This window comes from Hemicordylus capensis, chromosome 1, assembly GCF_027244095.1.
Source record: "Hemicordylus capensis ecotype Gifberg chromosome 1, rHemCap1.1.pri, whole genome shotgun sequence".
NCBI lineage: Eukaryota > Metazoa > Chordata > Lepidosauria > Squamata > Cordylidae > Hemicordylus > Hemicordylus capensis.
Window position 1 is genome coordinate 392,106,660 of NC_069657.1, and position 16,800 is coordinate 392,123,459.

A 16,800-nucleotide genomic window follows, 5' to 3' on the forward strand; every position below is an offset into this window, starting at 1 on the left:
TTTGCATATGCATTTCTTCTATAAATTGTTGCTTGTTTGTTTCTTTCCCCCTTTGCACAGCTGCAAATAAGGAGAATGGGTTGGATCCAAAGGACTGCATGTCCAGTTTTGTATGTCCAAGGGAAATTTGGATTTGTGTTCCTTGAACAGCAGTCCTCCATTCCGTATGGCAAATCCCTTTTGAAACTGAGTCAAAGAAAAAGTAACAGTAGACTGGGATCCAAAGAGCTGCTTGGGCATTGTTATGTTACTTTTGACCACTTAGAATCCTGGTGTATTCAGAAGTTTTACCATAATTGTTACGATGACATCTAGGTGGTACTCTAGCCTGATCTGCCGAAGTTCTAGACCATGCAGTAAGTCTATTCATACATTTCTTGTAGTGTTCAGCCTTGCTCAAAGTCACTCACAACCAGTGACATTTTCAAAGGGGCACTTGGAGAATTGTACCAATAAAGCTCCACAAACAGTTCAGCACCCATATCCTTAATGGGTTTGTCCAGGTGAACACTTACCCTTACACGTGATAAAGTTGGGAACGAGCCAAGAATGTGCCCACCTTGATGTCACTGGGCAACATGCCAAAGTGTCTTGGATTATCTTTTAATCACATGTGAGGGGTGCTCACTGGAATCGTCCTTTTGCATGCACAACAAAACCCTGTTTAAACCTTGAACCCAACACTCCTCTAAAGAATCGCTCACAGAATCTCTTGAATCTGTTTCTGCTGGCAGACTGGTGTCCCTAAGCTGCCTTCCACTGCATCAGAGTTCTTGCTGACTTTGTCCCTTTTTCTTCCCCACAACTTCCACTGAGGTTAAGGTCTCCCTGAAGTGAGTCAGCATGAGTCACTGGATTTGTGGTCTGAACTGTCCAGGATCAAAAGCCCCAAAGCCCTTTTCAGTGTCCTTTATCCCCTTGTGGCCAGGACTTAGCTATAATTGAGTGAATGGGTTCAAAGAACCCGGGCTCCTGAGGGGCCCCCAGTTCCACCCCACCCTTTCTTCTTCATTATCTCCCTCACTCAGAGGGGGTGCCAGAGAGGAGGGCAAACGTGCCCTCTCTCCCCTATCTACGCCCTTCCACCCAGAAGAGAACAACTAACAACTGTAAAATTAATGCTCACTAGCCACATAGAATCAGGGACAAGGATTAAAGGGATGTGCAAGTGCCCATTTAATTAAGGCGGGGGGGGGGGAGTTCCGCCACCATAAGCCACAAAACTATTGTTTATAAATATGACATCTGTTGGGTGAATAATTTGAAAGTTATTGTACATGATCTACTTGATGAGGTCTACAAACATCCCTAATGTCAAAGCAATCTGGTAAAAGTTGCCATAGCCACAGCAAGTTAAACTGTTGAAAATTGGCAAATGGACCCCCTTTTGCCCAAACCTTATCCAAGGTGTATCACATTTCTTTCAAATTTGATGGAAATGATTGACGTACTCTGCTCAGGTTTTTCTAGGAAGAGTGCCTTTTAGTGGTTTGGTGAAGTTTTGAGCAATGGTTTAAAAATCAAGGTTTTCCTGCACCATTGAAGACTATGGCTAGCTAGGGTTGGCAAAATTATACAGAGCATGTCCAGTTGGCAGTGAAGCCAGAATGCTGACACGTTTTCCAGTAATCTGTGGGAGACAACTAGAGGATTCTATTGCAATTGCAACACCCTAAAGAGTCCTAAAGACTTACTTGTTTGGCCTGGCCTTCCAAGGTATTTAAATTGTTCTTAAGTATTTTTAATTGGATTTAAATAGCTCTGAACTGTTTTAAATTTGTTAAATTCAATGTTTGTTTTAATTGGTGTTTGTTTTTGTGTTTTACTTGCTGTGCACCACCCAGAGCTTTTGGATGGGGTAGTATAGAAATGTAATAAATAAATAATTAAATAAATACTCACCTGGGGATGGAAAGTGAGGGACATGGAATGGTCAGTTGAGAAAAGGCAGGTGGGTAGTTGGTAGACACATAAATGTACCCACATATGTACGTGCGTACACAGAAAGTAGTTAGCTGTGTACAAGTGAAAATGACTATGATTATAACTACAATAACAAAAAAGATAAAAGATATTAGCTCAAGTCTCCCTCTGTTCATAAGGGTTTACTTTTGAATGGTCCTGCACAGGATTATAGCCTCCCGCCCCTCCCGCCGCATCCTCTCTGGTCAACAGAGAGTGATGTCCTCTTCCCTCAAAATTACCTCACAGTTGAGAGTGACCTGGTGTCCATCCCCCACTCTCAGAATGCTGACAGGAAAACTGCCTTTGATTTGTACTATTCCCAGCTCACTAACTTTATCTCTCCCATCTCTTGTCTTAGAGACAGAGGTGTCTTTTGTTTTACAGTGGGGAAAACCCCATAAGTCAGTGATCTTCACTATTTTTCAAGTGGGGGCCATTAGCAAGAAAAACGGCTCCAGTGTGAGATCCATTTTCCACCTCCACACAGTGCTGTGCGGAGGTGTTTTCCCAGTGCGTGAATGGTGTGGCTTTAAGGGTAACAGAGCCTTATCTAGCCCAAATACCATCTTCAAAGGTGCACAGATTGCTGGGAAATACAGTCCCACCAAGCACCTTTCCCACATAGTTCTATGGAGAAAGTGCTGGGAAGGATGACACTTCCCAGCATTCTGTATGTGCCTTCCCAGACACTATTGTACAGACTGTAGTTGATATCAATGATGATTGTAAGACACTAATATAATGCAGAACATACTATATATGTTTAATAAATACATAGTGCAGTTCATAAGGATTGTTCTCCTGAACACAGATGTCTGGGTTGGAGGGGGTTAACCCAGGAATCTGGTGGTCTGGGGCACCAGGAGTCCTCCCAACCCCGCATAATTCTGAACCTTGGTTAACCCAACATAGTTCTGAACCTCGGTCTGCTACCCAAATTAAAAGTGAAGCAGAACAAGAAAAGAGCTGGCCTACCTTTCTATATTTCTCGTCTTTACAGCCAGTGTGATGTAAACTGTTTCCAGGCTGCCGGTTGCCATGTGCATCATAGAGTTTATTAGCACAGGGGAGCTGTTGCAGTACTTAAGGCTGCCTCTCTGATGTTCCGCAGTGCATTGTGGGATATGTGGAGGCCCCAGCTCCCAATTTCAGCAATGGAGAAAACCGCTGCCATGCTTATTTGGGCACATGATCTGCAGAGTTTGAGCTTCACAAAGAGGGGAAACTGGAATCAAAGATTGATGCATTAACACAGAGGTTCCCAACCAGTGGTATTCCAGATGTTGCTGAACTATAACTCCCATCATCCCCAGCCAAAATAAATTGTAGCTGGGGGTGATGGGAGTTGTAGTTTAGCAACATCTGGAGTGCCATCAGTTACGTGCCATGTGATCAGTAATGATATTGTGCAATGGCACAAATTGTACTCGCCCTCCATGCACCCATACTTTTTTTTTGGTCTTTGAGACCCAGCTAATACAGGCAGAATGGAGTGCCTGGCACTAACAAAGATGTCCCCAGGTTGTCCATGCAGTTGCATGGCCCACATTTTTCTTGTGGATGCACAGAGTGCAAGTTGTAAGTGAACAAAATTTGTACCATTGTACAACATCATTACTGATCATGTGGCACACCTGCTAAGATATCAGTCTTGGGTTCCAATTTCCCCGCTTTGTGGAGCTTGAACCAAAATAAGCCTTAACTCTGTTCTTATATGAGCAGGTGTCTTAACTATCAAATATGAGCTGTAACTCACTCTGTGCTTTGTCTATTACCCACAATTGTCTCCCCCACTCCCCTCTATGCTTGGCTTCTCTCAAGCTTTCATTCATTGGAATTCAGTGCTCTGCTTAAAAAAGAGTTTGGTGCTTCTGTCCTGGCCCTAGAAAGGCTGCCAATGACCACTCATTCGTGGACTTCTGTCTTTAATAAACATAGAGGTCATCCCCACAATCAAAAACTGTGTTCTACCAAGGTTTGAGAGCTGTGAGTGATCCCAATATTTATTTATCTATCTATCTATAAGATTTGTATACCACCTCAAACTTTCACCTCCGGGTGGTTAACAATCATATAAAAAACAAGTTTAAAACTTACACAAAAGAATTTAGATAATTTAAAATTAAACAATTTAAAACGTACAAATTTTAAAAGCTGAAAAAGCTTGGGGAAGAGGGTTTTCAAATGCTTTTTAAAAATTGTCAGAGATGTGGAGGATCATATTTCAGTAGGCAGCGCATTACACAATCTTGGGGCACCAACCAAGAAGGCCCACAGAACCAATGTCCCTCCCACCCCAACACTTGCAGATGTTCCAGAAGGATACTCTGGTTGATAGTAAAACCGCGGAGAGATCCAAAAGGACCAACAGAGTCACACTTCCTCTGTCAATTCCCAATTGGAGAACATCCATCAGGCCGACCAAGGCAGTCTCTACCACATAGCCTGCCCAAAAGCCAGTTTGAAATGGGTCTAGATAATCAGTTTCCTCCAAGACCGCCTGGAGATGAGAGGCCACCACCCTCTCAATTACCTTGTCCAACCATGAGACATTGGAGACAGGCCTATAGTTGTTGAAATCTGAGGGATCTAATGCAGGCTTCTTTAAAATAGGTCTGATAATCGTCTCCTTAAGACAAGGAGGCATCCTGCCCTCCCTCAGAGAAGCATTTATGATTTCTACCAGGCCTCCTAAAACAGCCTCCCTGCTAGAAAGTACAAGCCATGTCAGACAAGGGTTAAGAGAACAAGTTGTAGGTCTCATTGCTCCAAGCAGCTTGTCCACATCCTCAGGAGTCACAAACTGAAACCGATCCAGTTGAACCACATAAGAAGAGTTGCTGCACACCTCCAATTCAGACATTGCAGTAATTGTGGTGTCTCAATCAGGACACCTCCAATTCAGACATCGCAGTAATTGTGGAGTCTCCATATTTAAAACCATATTAGGGGTTTTATTAGGAGCTGTGGTCTGGCACTGGGGTGGGGGGTTCCAATAAGGATAGGGGGGGCTTTACTTACTCCTCCCAACAACGGTGCCGTATTTTATTGAGCAATCGGGCGGCAGGATATCTCCCTGCCGCCCGCTTCATTCCCCGCTTGGCTGGCGGCCGCCCCCTTCAAGCCCCCTGCCGCCCCCAAGACCCCTGCTGCCCCCTTCTTGCTAAATCCCTTCCCATTGCAAGAGGGCGGCAGAAGAATTCCCTGCCGTCCCCTTCCCCTTTGCCGGTTTGGCTGCAAATGACTTCTTAGAAGCCATATGCAGACAAGCCGGCAAGGAGGACGGCAGGGAGTTCTCCTGCCACCCGATTTCTAAAAGGAGCAGTTCCTTTTAGAAAACGGGCGGCAGGAGAACTCCCTGCCATCCTCCTTGCCGGCTTGTCTGCATATGGCTTCTAAGAAGTCATTTGCAGCCAAACCGGCAAAGGGGAAGGGGACGGCAGGGAATTCTTCTGCCGCCCTCTTGCAATGGGAAGGGATTTAGCAAGAAGGGGGCAGCAGGGGTCTTGGGGGCGGCAGGGGGCTTGAAGGGGGCGGCCGCCAGCCGAGCGGGGAATGAAGCGGGCGGCAGGGAGATATCCTGCCGCCCGATTGCTCAATAAAATACGGCACCGTTGTTGGGAGGGGTAAGTAAAGCCCCCCCCTCCTTATTGGAACCCCCCACCCAATCTATCCGAACCCGAACCACTCATGTCCGGACCGGTCTGGAGGCCTTTAGAATGGTCTCCGAACCAGTCCGTGCACATGACTAAACCATATTTATCTAGTGTCAAAGCAAGATAAGAGGAAAACCTTGGTAGAAGTGATTGTGTGGAAGCAAGGTAGGAGGAAAAGCTACCCAGGTTTTCCTCTTATCTTGCTTCCACACAATCACTCTTCTGGTTTTAAGGTTCTTGGCCCTTTCTGCTCACTGTTTGTAAAATACTGTAATCCATTACAAACAAATCCAGTATGTTTGTAAAATACTGTAATCCTTGTAAGAGCTCAAGGTGTGTGGAGGTTTTATATAGAAGCGGGAGAAGAGCTGGTCATCAGATTTAAAGAACACTTGGTGGACACGAAATAGAGTAACAGAGAGAGACCGTGATCAGTGCACATGGCAAAACAACATGATGGAATAAAAATGCCTATTAAAGTTAATGTGTTAGAGGTAGAAGGATGCATGGTGTGAAGAAAAATCAGGGAGGCGATATATATAGATAAATTAAAATTCAGTGTAAATGGAAAGGAAGAGTTAACTTTCCTCCCACCCACCCTCCTCTTTCCCTCTGCCTTATTTGTTGATTAAGAAATTGCTACCTGGTTGTGTGTAATTAGAGTGGAAGCTAGAACAATATAAAATTGTGATCCACAGAAAGAGTCGGAAAAACACTGAAGCTGAAGTTTTTGACGCTGAAACGTTTATTTGTATCTGCTTTTCTTTTTTATGCAATAAAAGAAGGTCCTTAAGGAGAAATTGTGAGTCATCTTATCATGTATATTGCATCACCTGTATACCAACTAATAGAATCTCAAGTAAATTGAACCAGTATGTTCCTAGGCCAATTGTGTATCGTTGTCTTACATAAGAAAAGCCCTGCTGGATCAGACCCAAGGTTCATCCACTTGGGACCAGCATCCTGTTCAAACAGTGCCACTGGAAGCCTGCAGGCAGGAGTTGAGGCATGTACTCTTTCCTGCTGTTACTCCCCTGCAACTGGTATTCTGAGGCATCCTGCCTTTGAGGCTGGAGTTGGCCCAGAGCACTAGACTAGTAGCATTTGATAGACCTCTCCTCCATGAAGTTATCCAAAACCCTCTTAAAGCCATCCAGGTTGTTGGCTGTCACCACATCTTGTGGCAGAGAATTCCACAAGTTGATTATGCATTGCATGAAAAAGTACTTCTGTTTGTTGGTCCTAAATTTCCTGGCAATCAATTTCATGGGATGACCCCTGGTTCTAGTGTTATGTGTGAGAGAGAAGAATCTCTCTCTATCCACTTTCTCCACACCATGCATGATTTTATAGACCTCTATCATGCCTCCCTGCAGTCTTTTTTTCTAAACTAAAAAGCCCCAGGTGTTGTAGTCTTGCCTCATAAGGAAGGTGCTCTAGGCCCCTGATCATCTTTGTGGCCTTCTTCTGCACCTTTTCCAGTTCTACAATGTCCTTCTTTAGATGTGGTGACCAGAATTGTATGCAGCACTCCAAGTGTGGTCGCACCATAGTTTTATATAAGGGCATTATAATATTAGCCGTTTTATTTTCAATCCCCTTCCTAATGATTCCTAGCATGGAATTGGCCTTTTTCACAGCTGCCGCACATTGAGTCAACACTTTCAAGGAGCTGTCCACCACGACCCAAGATCCCTCTCCTGGTCATTCTCTGACAGCTCAGATCCCATCAGCGTATACTTGAAGTTGGGGGTTCTTCGTCCCAATGTGCATCACTTTACACTCGCCAACACTGAACTGCATTTGCCATTTTGTTGCCCACTCACCCAGTTTGGAGAGATCCTTTTGGAGCTCTTCACAATCTGTTTTGGATTTCACTGCCCTAAAAAGTTTGGTATCATCTGCAAATTTGGCCACCTCGCTGCTTACCCGATTCTAGATTATTGATGAATAAATTAAAAAGCACCGGTCCCAATACAGATCCCTGAGGGACCCCACTTCTTACTTCCCTCCATTGTGAAAACTCTCCATTTATACCTACCCTCTATTTCCTGTCCTTCAACCAGTTAGCAATTCACACATGTACTTGTCCCCTTATCCTATGACTGCTAAGTTTCCTCAAGAGTCTTTGATGAGGAACTTTGTCGAAAGCTTTTTAGAAGTCGAGGTATGCTATGTCAACTGGATCACCTTGATCTGCACACTTGTTGACACTCTCAGAGAACTCCAAAAGGTTTGTGAGGCAAGGTTTACCTTTGTGGATGCCATGCTGTTTCTCTCCCAGCAGGGCCTGTTCTTACGTGCTTCACAATTTTATCCTTGAGAATGCTTTCCATCAGTTTACCTGGAACAGACTTTGAGCTAACTGGCCTGTAATTTCTGGGGTGAGTGACTTTCACCACATCCTGTGGAAAATAATCCCACAGAATAATTACACACTGTATGAAAGGGTACATCCTTTTGTTGGTCCTAAAATTCCCAGCTTTCAATTTCAGAGGATGACCCCTGGTTCTAGTGTCATGAGAGAGAGAAATTTATCTCTGTCCACTTTCCCTAAAGTAAGTGTGCCGTTGAGTTGGTGCCGACTCCTAGCGACCACAGAGCTATGTGGTATTCTTTTGTAGTATACAGGAAGGGTTTACCACTGTCATCTCCTGCACAGTATGAGATGATGCCTTTCAGCATCTTCCTATATCGCTGCTGCCCGATATAGGTGTTCCCCATAGTCTGGGAAACATACCAGTGGGGATTCGAACCAGAACTTCTTGCTTCCTAGGAAAGGTTACTTCCCAGCTGTGCCATTAGGTGGCTCCCATTTTCTCTACTCCATGCATAATTGTATACACCTCTATCATGTCCCCCATAGTCACCTCTTTTCCAAACTAAAAAGCCCCAAATGCTGTAGCCTAACCTCATAAGTAAGGTGCTCCAGGCCGCTGATCATCTTGGTTGCCCTCTTCTGCACCTTTTTCAGTTCTATAACCTATATATTTAATCCTCCTGGGTGCGCCTCTAGAATGTGCGTCCTGGCGCCCAGCTGATTGGATGGGCAGCAGAGGTGCCTGATAGGCTGAGGTGCACCCAGGAGGATTGGTCACGGAGGCGAGGCGGCGACGGGCCTGGCCGTGGAGGCTGTGGCTAGCTAGCTAGCTGGATGCAAATGGATTCTGCACCTTCTCTGCACACATGGTGCAGGGAGAGGAGCTTGCCTGCATGTTGCAAGGTAGAAGGGACAGGAAGAGAAGAGAGGAAGGAAGTTAGTCCCTAAGAGTAGCAATCTACATTCCAAAGGGATAGTGTCAGAGCAGTTGAGAAGGGATGACCAATGTCTTGACCCTCTAGCCCTCTGACTCACTAGTCTGTCCTCCACTGTCTTTGAGACAAGAGACAGCGCAAAGTCCTTAACTTCCAACACCCCCTCTCGATGTCTCGTGACTCAGCTCACAAGATTCATTTTCTCTCTCAGCTTTTCAAAGCGGGGTCTTGGTAGTGGCTTAGTGAGTAGATCTGCAAGCATTTCATTTGTTCGGCAGTAGATCAGCTTGATTAGTCCATCCTTTTGCAGATTTCTCACTACATGGTACTTCACATCAATATTCTTGGTACACCTCTTTACATCTTCTTGTTTGGAGAGTTGGATGCAGCTTTGGTTGTCTTCATACACTGGTATGGGCTGTGGTACATCTATACCTAGATCTTTCAGTAGTTGACACAGCCATTGTATCTCGTGACAGCCCTGTGCAGCTGATACATACTCTGCTTCAGTGGTTGATGATGCTGTTATGTCTTGCTTGGTGCTTGACCAGCTTATGGCTCCATCTCCATAGAAAATTATGTAACCGCTGGTGGATTTCCTTTCTGTTAGGTCTCCACCCCAGTCTGCATCTACGTATGCTTCTAGTTTTGGTTCACTGTTAGCTGGCAGCTTGAGCTTAAAGTGTGCAGTACCTTTAGGTACCTAACAAGTCTCTTAATTGCATTCCAGTCCTTGAATGTTGGTGATGCAGTCTTTCTGCAAAGTAAGCCAACTGCTGTACTAATATCTGGCTTAGTGAGTGTACTAATGTATAGAAGCTTACCCAATGCTTCACGATATCTATGGTTGTCAGATAGTGGCTCAGTTTGATCTTTTTGCTTTATGTAGTTCATTTCCATTGGAGTTGGTGTAGGATTCGCATTTTCCAGTCTGAGCAGGTTTATCAAGTCTTTAATTTTCTGTTCTTGGGTGATGAGGAAACTTCCATCTTTCTCTCTTTGTACTTGAATGCCCAAGTAGTGTGCAATGTTGCCAAGTCGCTTGACTTCCACATCTCTGTTCAGATGATGCATTATTTCCTTGCTGTCATCTGGATTCTCATAGGCAAGAATAAAATCATCAACATACACCAAAATGTAAGTCCACTTGCCATCTGTGAATTTCATGTACAGGCAGGGATCCGCTTCACTTCTTTTAAAGTTTGCTTGAAGCAGCATATCATTTAGTTTTGTGTTCCATGCTCTGGCAGCCTGTTTTAAACCATAAATGCTCTTCTGCAGTTTGCATACATAATCCTCTTTGCCTTTCTCTAAGAAACCTGGTGGTTGTTGCATGTAAATGTCCTCTTCTAGTTCGCCATGCAAGAATGCAGTTTTCACGTCTAGGTGTTCAACATGCGTTCCTTTGCTAGCAGCAATACTTAACAGAGTCCTTACTGTGGTATGTTTAACCACTGGTGCAAATGTTTCATCATAATCTTTTCCATATTTCTGTGAATATCCTTTTGCTACTAATCTGGCTTTGTAGTGCTGAATCTAACCATCAGCATCATGTTTGAGTTTGAAAACCCATTTGCAGCCTATAACTTTCCTTCCTTGAGGTAACTTAGTAAGAGTCCAGGTTTTGTTTTTCTGTAGAGCCTCAAGCTCTTCAATTGCAGCTTGTTTTCACTTCTGGGCTTCTGGTTGTGGTAGCTGGGATATTTCCTCCCATGATGAAGGTTCTGGTTGTTCCTCGCCATTCTTGCAAGGTAGGACAGTCTCGGGGCTGGAACACCTCTGTTTGAGCACGTTGATCGCTTCGCTTCACCCTCTGTGGTCTCTCCCATTATCTCAGGTGCATCTGGTGGATCGCTGGGGGTCTCTGTGTCGAGCGTTGTTGGATCTAGATCTGCTGTCTCCTACTCAATTCCTCTGAGATCAGGAAGCATAATCCAGTCATCAGGGTGTTTGGTCTGGTTGCTTGCTTCGGTGTAGGCCCCCTCTGAAGACGTAGCTCTTTCATTTTCATCAAAATACACCAATCTGCTTATAGTTATCTTGTTGGTGTCAGGATCCAGAATTCTGTAGCCTTTGGATTGTGCTGTAGCCTACAAAAATCCCTTTTGTGGCCGTAGCCTCTAACTTAGTCCTTTTTTCCTTTGGGATGTATGGGTAAGCCGTGCTTCCAAAGACACGCAAATGTGTCACAGATGGCTTATGACCATGCCAAAGTTCATATGGTGTTGTTCCTATAGGCTTTGTGTGTATTCTGTTTTCTAAGTATGTAGCAGTCATGATGCCTTCTCCCCAGAGTTTCTGTGGGATGTGTGCGTCAGCAAGCATGCATCTTACCATATCCAGAAGGCTTCTGTTCTTGCTCTCTGAGACTCCATTTTGGGACGGGTTGTAAGCTACCGTGGTTTGATGCACGATTCCATGTTGTCTCAGGAACTGCTGTGTGGCACTGGACATATATTCTCCTCATTGTCTGTGTGCAGGATCTTTGGCTTCCACCCAAATTTGTTGTTTGCCATGGCCACGTAGTCCTGGAGTTTCTCGAGCATCTGTGATTTCTCCTTTAGTAGAAACACAAGCTTGTATCGTGAGAAATCGTCTATGAATGTGAGAAAAAATCTGAAGTTACCTATGGTTGCTGGTAGTTGTCCAGATATAACGCTGTGGATCAGTTCCAGGGGTATTCTGGTCTTCCTTTCACTCTGTTTAGGAAATGGCTTGTTAACTGCTTTGGACTCAAGACCACAAACACAGTTAGTTACAATGTCACATGGTACAAAATCAATACCATCAGCTAATCCCTTTTCCTTCATGTTCTGGATTGACTCATAGCTCCTGTGTCCCAGGTGTCTATGCCACAGTTGCAAGCAGTTTTCATGCGGGCATGACTTAGCAAGGTTCACTTCATTAGGCTGGTATGCCTCAGGTTTGGACCAGGCTGGTCTTTCTCTGTCTGTCTTTGATACAGGTTGCTCCTGCATGCTGTACAGGCCTTTGCATTCAGAGCCTACAAGGCAAACCTCTCCATTCTGGGTAACAATACATTGTCCGTTTTTAATATACAGTTCACAACCTTGTTTCTCTAACTTGGATATTGAAAGCAAGGAGCTTGAGAAGTCAGTGATCTACAAAACATCTCTCACAAAAAACTCATTAATTGATCCATCCAATAACTTTCAATACAAAATTCCTTCGCCTTTCTTCTTTGCTTTAATTGTAGTATTATTGCCCAAATAAACAATCTCTTCAGGAATATCAAACAGTTCAGTATAGAAATCCAAATTATTTGAGATATGGACTGAGGAACCTGTGTCTAAAATAAACTTTTCATCGCCTTGCATCAGGCAAACATTGAAATTCTTATTTGAATTTGCACCCTTAAAATCCTTATTTAAATCACTCTCAGTAAAATCGACTCGTCTTGTCTGATTCTTGGGACAGTTCTCCACCTTGTGGCCAAATTGGTTACACAGAAAACATCTAAAGGCATTAGTCCCAGTTGGCCTCATTCCAGGAGCAGTCTCCCTGCTGGTGGTCATGTGACCTCTCTCTCTGGACTGAGTTTCCTTGGCAATGAAGCCAGACCTCTTTGTATGCAAATGTGGGGGGCCCATGCGGTTTCCTCTTGCAGCATTTCCTCCCCACCTTGGGTTTCCTATGGAGTGACCAATTGTTGCTTTAAAAGCAAAGTTACTTGCCAATTCACTTTCATAGTGAGAATTCAAAACTTTTCTTCTGTTTGCCTCAGAAGACATGGTTTCCACTGCTTTCTCAAAGGTTAGAGTGGTGTGGACTTCCAATTGGCCGATTATACTGCTATAGCTGGGCAGCATGCTTAGGAACAGAGCTTCCAGCTTCTGACTCTCTGTAAATTCCTCCTCTGCAGCTTTAAATTGAAAAAAGAAATCTTCCAGCAATCCCACATGCGTGGCAAAACAGTCCCCGTCTTTATACTGGAGATTCTGCATTTTCTTTCTCAAGTTAAAAGTGTATGCCCACCCCTTTTTCATATGCAAGGAATCTAGCTTGCTTACCATTTCCCTTGAGGTCTCAAGATCACATATAGTAGTAAGGCAGTTTTTACTCACAGAAGCAGCGATCAAAGCTTGAGATTTTGCATCCTTGAGTAGCCATTTCTCTCTAGCAGTTTTCTCAGCAATTGTGGTTCCATCTGCAGGGGGGTCTTCCTCAGTTATTTTCTGGAGTCCTTCTGCTCTCAGTGCAAGCCTCAGTCGGGTTTTCCATTCCAAGTAATTGTCTGCGTTCAGGATAGTCAGCCTGAGCTTTCCCTCTAGGTAAGTAGCCATCCTCACTGAGCTCCAAGAAAGGGCAGTTGCTGTAGATTAGCAATTCAAAATGTCCACACTAGATCTCACTGGATCTCCTGGAACAAACCTAACTCTCCAGTTGCAGTACACGCAGCTCAAAATACTGGGCTCCCATAACCCGTTGGGAATTCTTTCTGGTAGAGAATTCCTTTTTCAATTATAGCAGAGTGCACAGAGGCACAACACAGCGGATTTAGTTAGGCATGCGTGTATGCTGAGAGTAAAGTAACTTGGAGCCAGTTCATAGTTTCAAATCAATATATAAGGCATTTATTAGAGAACTCCATTCTAGATAGGAAAGTGAGGAGTTAGGATCTCTAATCTAGCTAGCTAGCTGGATGCAGATGGATTCTGCATCTTTTCTGCACACATGGTGCAGGGAGAGGAGCTTGCTTGCATGTTGGAAGGTAGAAGAGACAGGAAGAGAAGAGAGGAAGGAAGTTAGTCCCTAAGAGTAGCAATCTACATTCCAAAGGGATAGTGTCAGAACAGTTGAGAAGGGATGACCAATGTCTTGACCCTTTAGCCCTCTGACTCACTAGTCTGTCCTCCACTGTCTTTGAGACAAGAGACAGTGCAAAGTCCTTAACTTCCAACAAACCGGATCACCATTATCCACATGCCTGTTGACACTCACAAAGAACTCCAAAAGGTTAGGGATAGTCGAGCTGGCTCACACCCAAACTGGCCTGGCTTGAGGAATTGCCCTCGAGCCAGACTAGGCCTAGACCGGTTCACGGTTGAGCCAAACCTGCCAGTCCAGTCCAGGGCCGGTTTGGGATTTTGGGGGTGTGTTTTAATTTATTTATTTTTTTAATGGCAGACTTCCCGCCATTGTGGGGCTTCAGGGGGTCATGCTATGACTGCGGGAGGGTTTTCTGAGGTTCCCCCTCCCCCGGTCTCAAACAGTCTGTTTTAGGCTGTTTTTGACCTGTTCTGGGCCTCTCTGTGCTGGTGGTGGGCATTTTTGGCAACGTTAAATGGTTTGTGCACATGCACAGTAGCCTCCAAAATGGATGTCATTAACTCGGAGAGGGCCAGAACAGCCCATTGGAGACTAGGGGAGGCTGGCAGGGGGAGGGGGAACTGCCGGAAAACCCTGAGAACACAGCAGCACCTGCCCCCAAGGCCTCAGAGGCAGTAAATCCACCATTTTAAAAAGAACAAAACAAAACTGAACCTGCCCCAGCTGGGGGTGTTTGGCTTGACCTCGAGCCAAACTTGACCCGGTCTGGCTCAAGGGTGAACCCTTGGACCGGGCCAGTTCGCTGGTGAACTGGCTCAAGGTTGAGCCAGTTCGCACATCCCTACTTCCAGCTAGCCATAAATCAAATTCTAGAAAAGATTAGACCTAACAAACTTACCTCATCCTTTTCCCTTTGTTTTCTTGTTGATTTACTTGTTTGTTTGTTTGTTTGTTTGTTTGTTTGTTTGTTTGTTTGTTTCCTTGCTTGGACTCTTCTTTAGGAGAGAAATAAAAAGTTTGCTGCCTCTTCTGTTCTGAGCCTTGTCTTCAAGAGCTGGATGCAAACTGAAGACATAAGAAGAGCCCTGCTGCAGCAGGCCCAACCAAAAGCCTATCTAGTCCACCATCCTGTTTCCCACTGCAGCCCACCAGTTGCCGCTCGGAAGCTCATAGGCAAGAGATAAAGACATGCCTTCTCTCCTGCTGCTACTCCCCTGCAACTGGTATTCAGAGGCATCTTGCCCCGAGCCTGGAGGTAGTCTATAGTCATCAAGACTAGTAGCCAGCCACTGATAAACTTGTCATCCATGAATTTGTCTAAGCCCCTTTTAAAGCCATCCAAACTGGTTGCCATCACCATATTCCATGGCAGAAAATTCCCTAGAGTGATTATGCACTGTGTGAAAAAGTACTTCCTTCTGTCAGTCCTAAAAGTCATTGCAATCCATTTCATGGGATTGACTCCGTTCTAGTATTGTGAGAAATGGAGAAAAATGTCTCTCTATCCACTGTCACCACACCATGCATAATTTTATAAACCTCTATCATGTCTCCCTAGTCACCTTTTTTCTAAACTTAAAAGCTCCAGATGTTATAGCCTTGCCTCCTAAGGTTTTTTTGGTTTTTTAATATTTATATCCCGCTCTTCTTCCAAGGAGCTCAGAGTGGTGTACATGGTTGTTTTATTTTACCCTGTGAGGTAGGTTAGGCGGAGAGAGACATGACTGGCCCAAAGTCACCCAGTGAGTTTCATGGTTGAATGGAGATTCGAACTCAGGTCTTCCTGGTCCAAAGGTGCTCTAGGCTCCTGATCATCTTGGTTGCCCTTTCTTGAACCTTTTCCAGTTTTATGTCCTTTTTGAGATATGGTGACCATAACTGTACACAGTAATCCAAATGTGCTTGCACCATAGATTTGTATAAAGGCATAATAGTATTAGCAGTTTTAGTTTTAATCCCCTTCCTAATTATTCCTAGCATGGTTAGCGTGTTGGATTGAAACTGGGAAGACCCAAGTTCAAATCCCCCATTCAGCCATAAAACTCACTGGGTGACTTTGAGCCAGTTACTTCTATCTCAATCTAACCTACTTCACAGGGTCATTGTGAGGATGAACATAAATATGTACACTGCTCTGGGCTTCTTGGAGTCAGAGCTTCCAAGTATATAAATGTAAAAATATCATATTTTCACATTTATCTAAATGTACAAATAAATAATATATATATATTTAATTATGGGATATACATGTAAATATAAAAAATAAACAAATTTGCCTAATTTACACCTTCTGCACACTGAATCAATACATCCTGAAGGTTTGGGATGGTAAATATATATTTATCCAATCTCTCTCTTCCCACAGGACAAAATATAATCTAGTGGCTGAACAGAATAAAGAAAAGAAATGCAATTACCTCTCTCCCCTTTTGGAGAGTTTTGCTAACTCCCAAAAGAGTAAGCAAAAAACAAACAAACAAAAAACCCACCACCAAAAACAATAAACCAAAAAAAAAAAAAAGCACTTGTCTTTGGATTGTTATTGCTCCACTTTTCTTTAAAACACTTATTGAGAAAGCAGATAATTTGGGCAATACCTGCAGCTGAAAGCACTATTCTTCCATTCATTAGCAAAAAATGTACAGTGGTCCCTCGACTTACGAACTACTCGACATAAGTATTTTTCGAGTTACAAACGGCAGTTTTAGATCCGGTTTTAGATGCGGTTTTTTCGACTTACAAATTTTTAGATGGGGTTTCCTCGACTTACGAATTTTACATGCGGTTTCCTTGACTTGCCTGCCTGTTTGCTGCCTGTTTATTCTTGAAAAGAAATGTTCCTGTGCAGTTTGCAAGCCTTACTGGGGGTCTGGGTCTTTTTTCTAGGCTTCGGAACGCATTAATCCGTTCCCAATGCATTCCTATGGGAAACCGCTTTTCGACTTACGAACTTTTCGACTTACAAATGTGCATTCGGAACGGATTAATTTCGTAAGTAGAGGGACCACTGTATCCCCTTAAATATGCTCTGCACATGCTTAGACTCACGAGACACCCAAACGGATAGTGTCAGAATGTCTGATCGTCGTCCTATGGGCTCCCAAGACAGAGTGCATGGCTTCCAAGTAGGGTA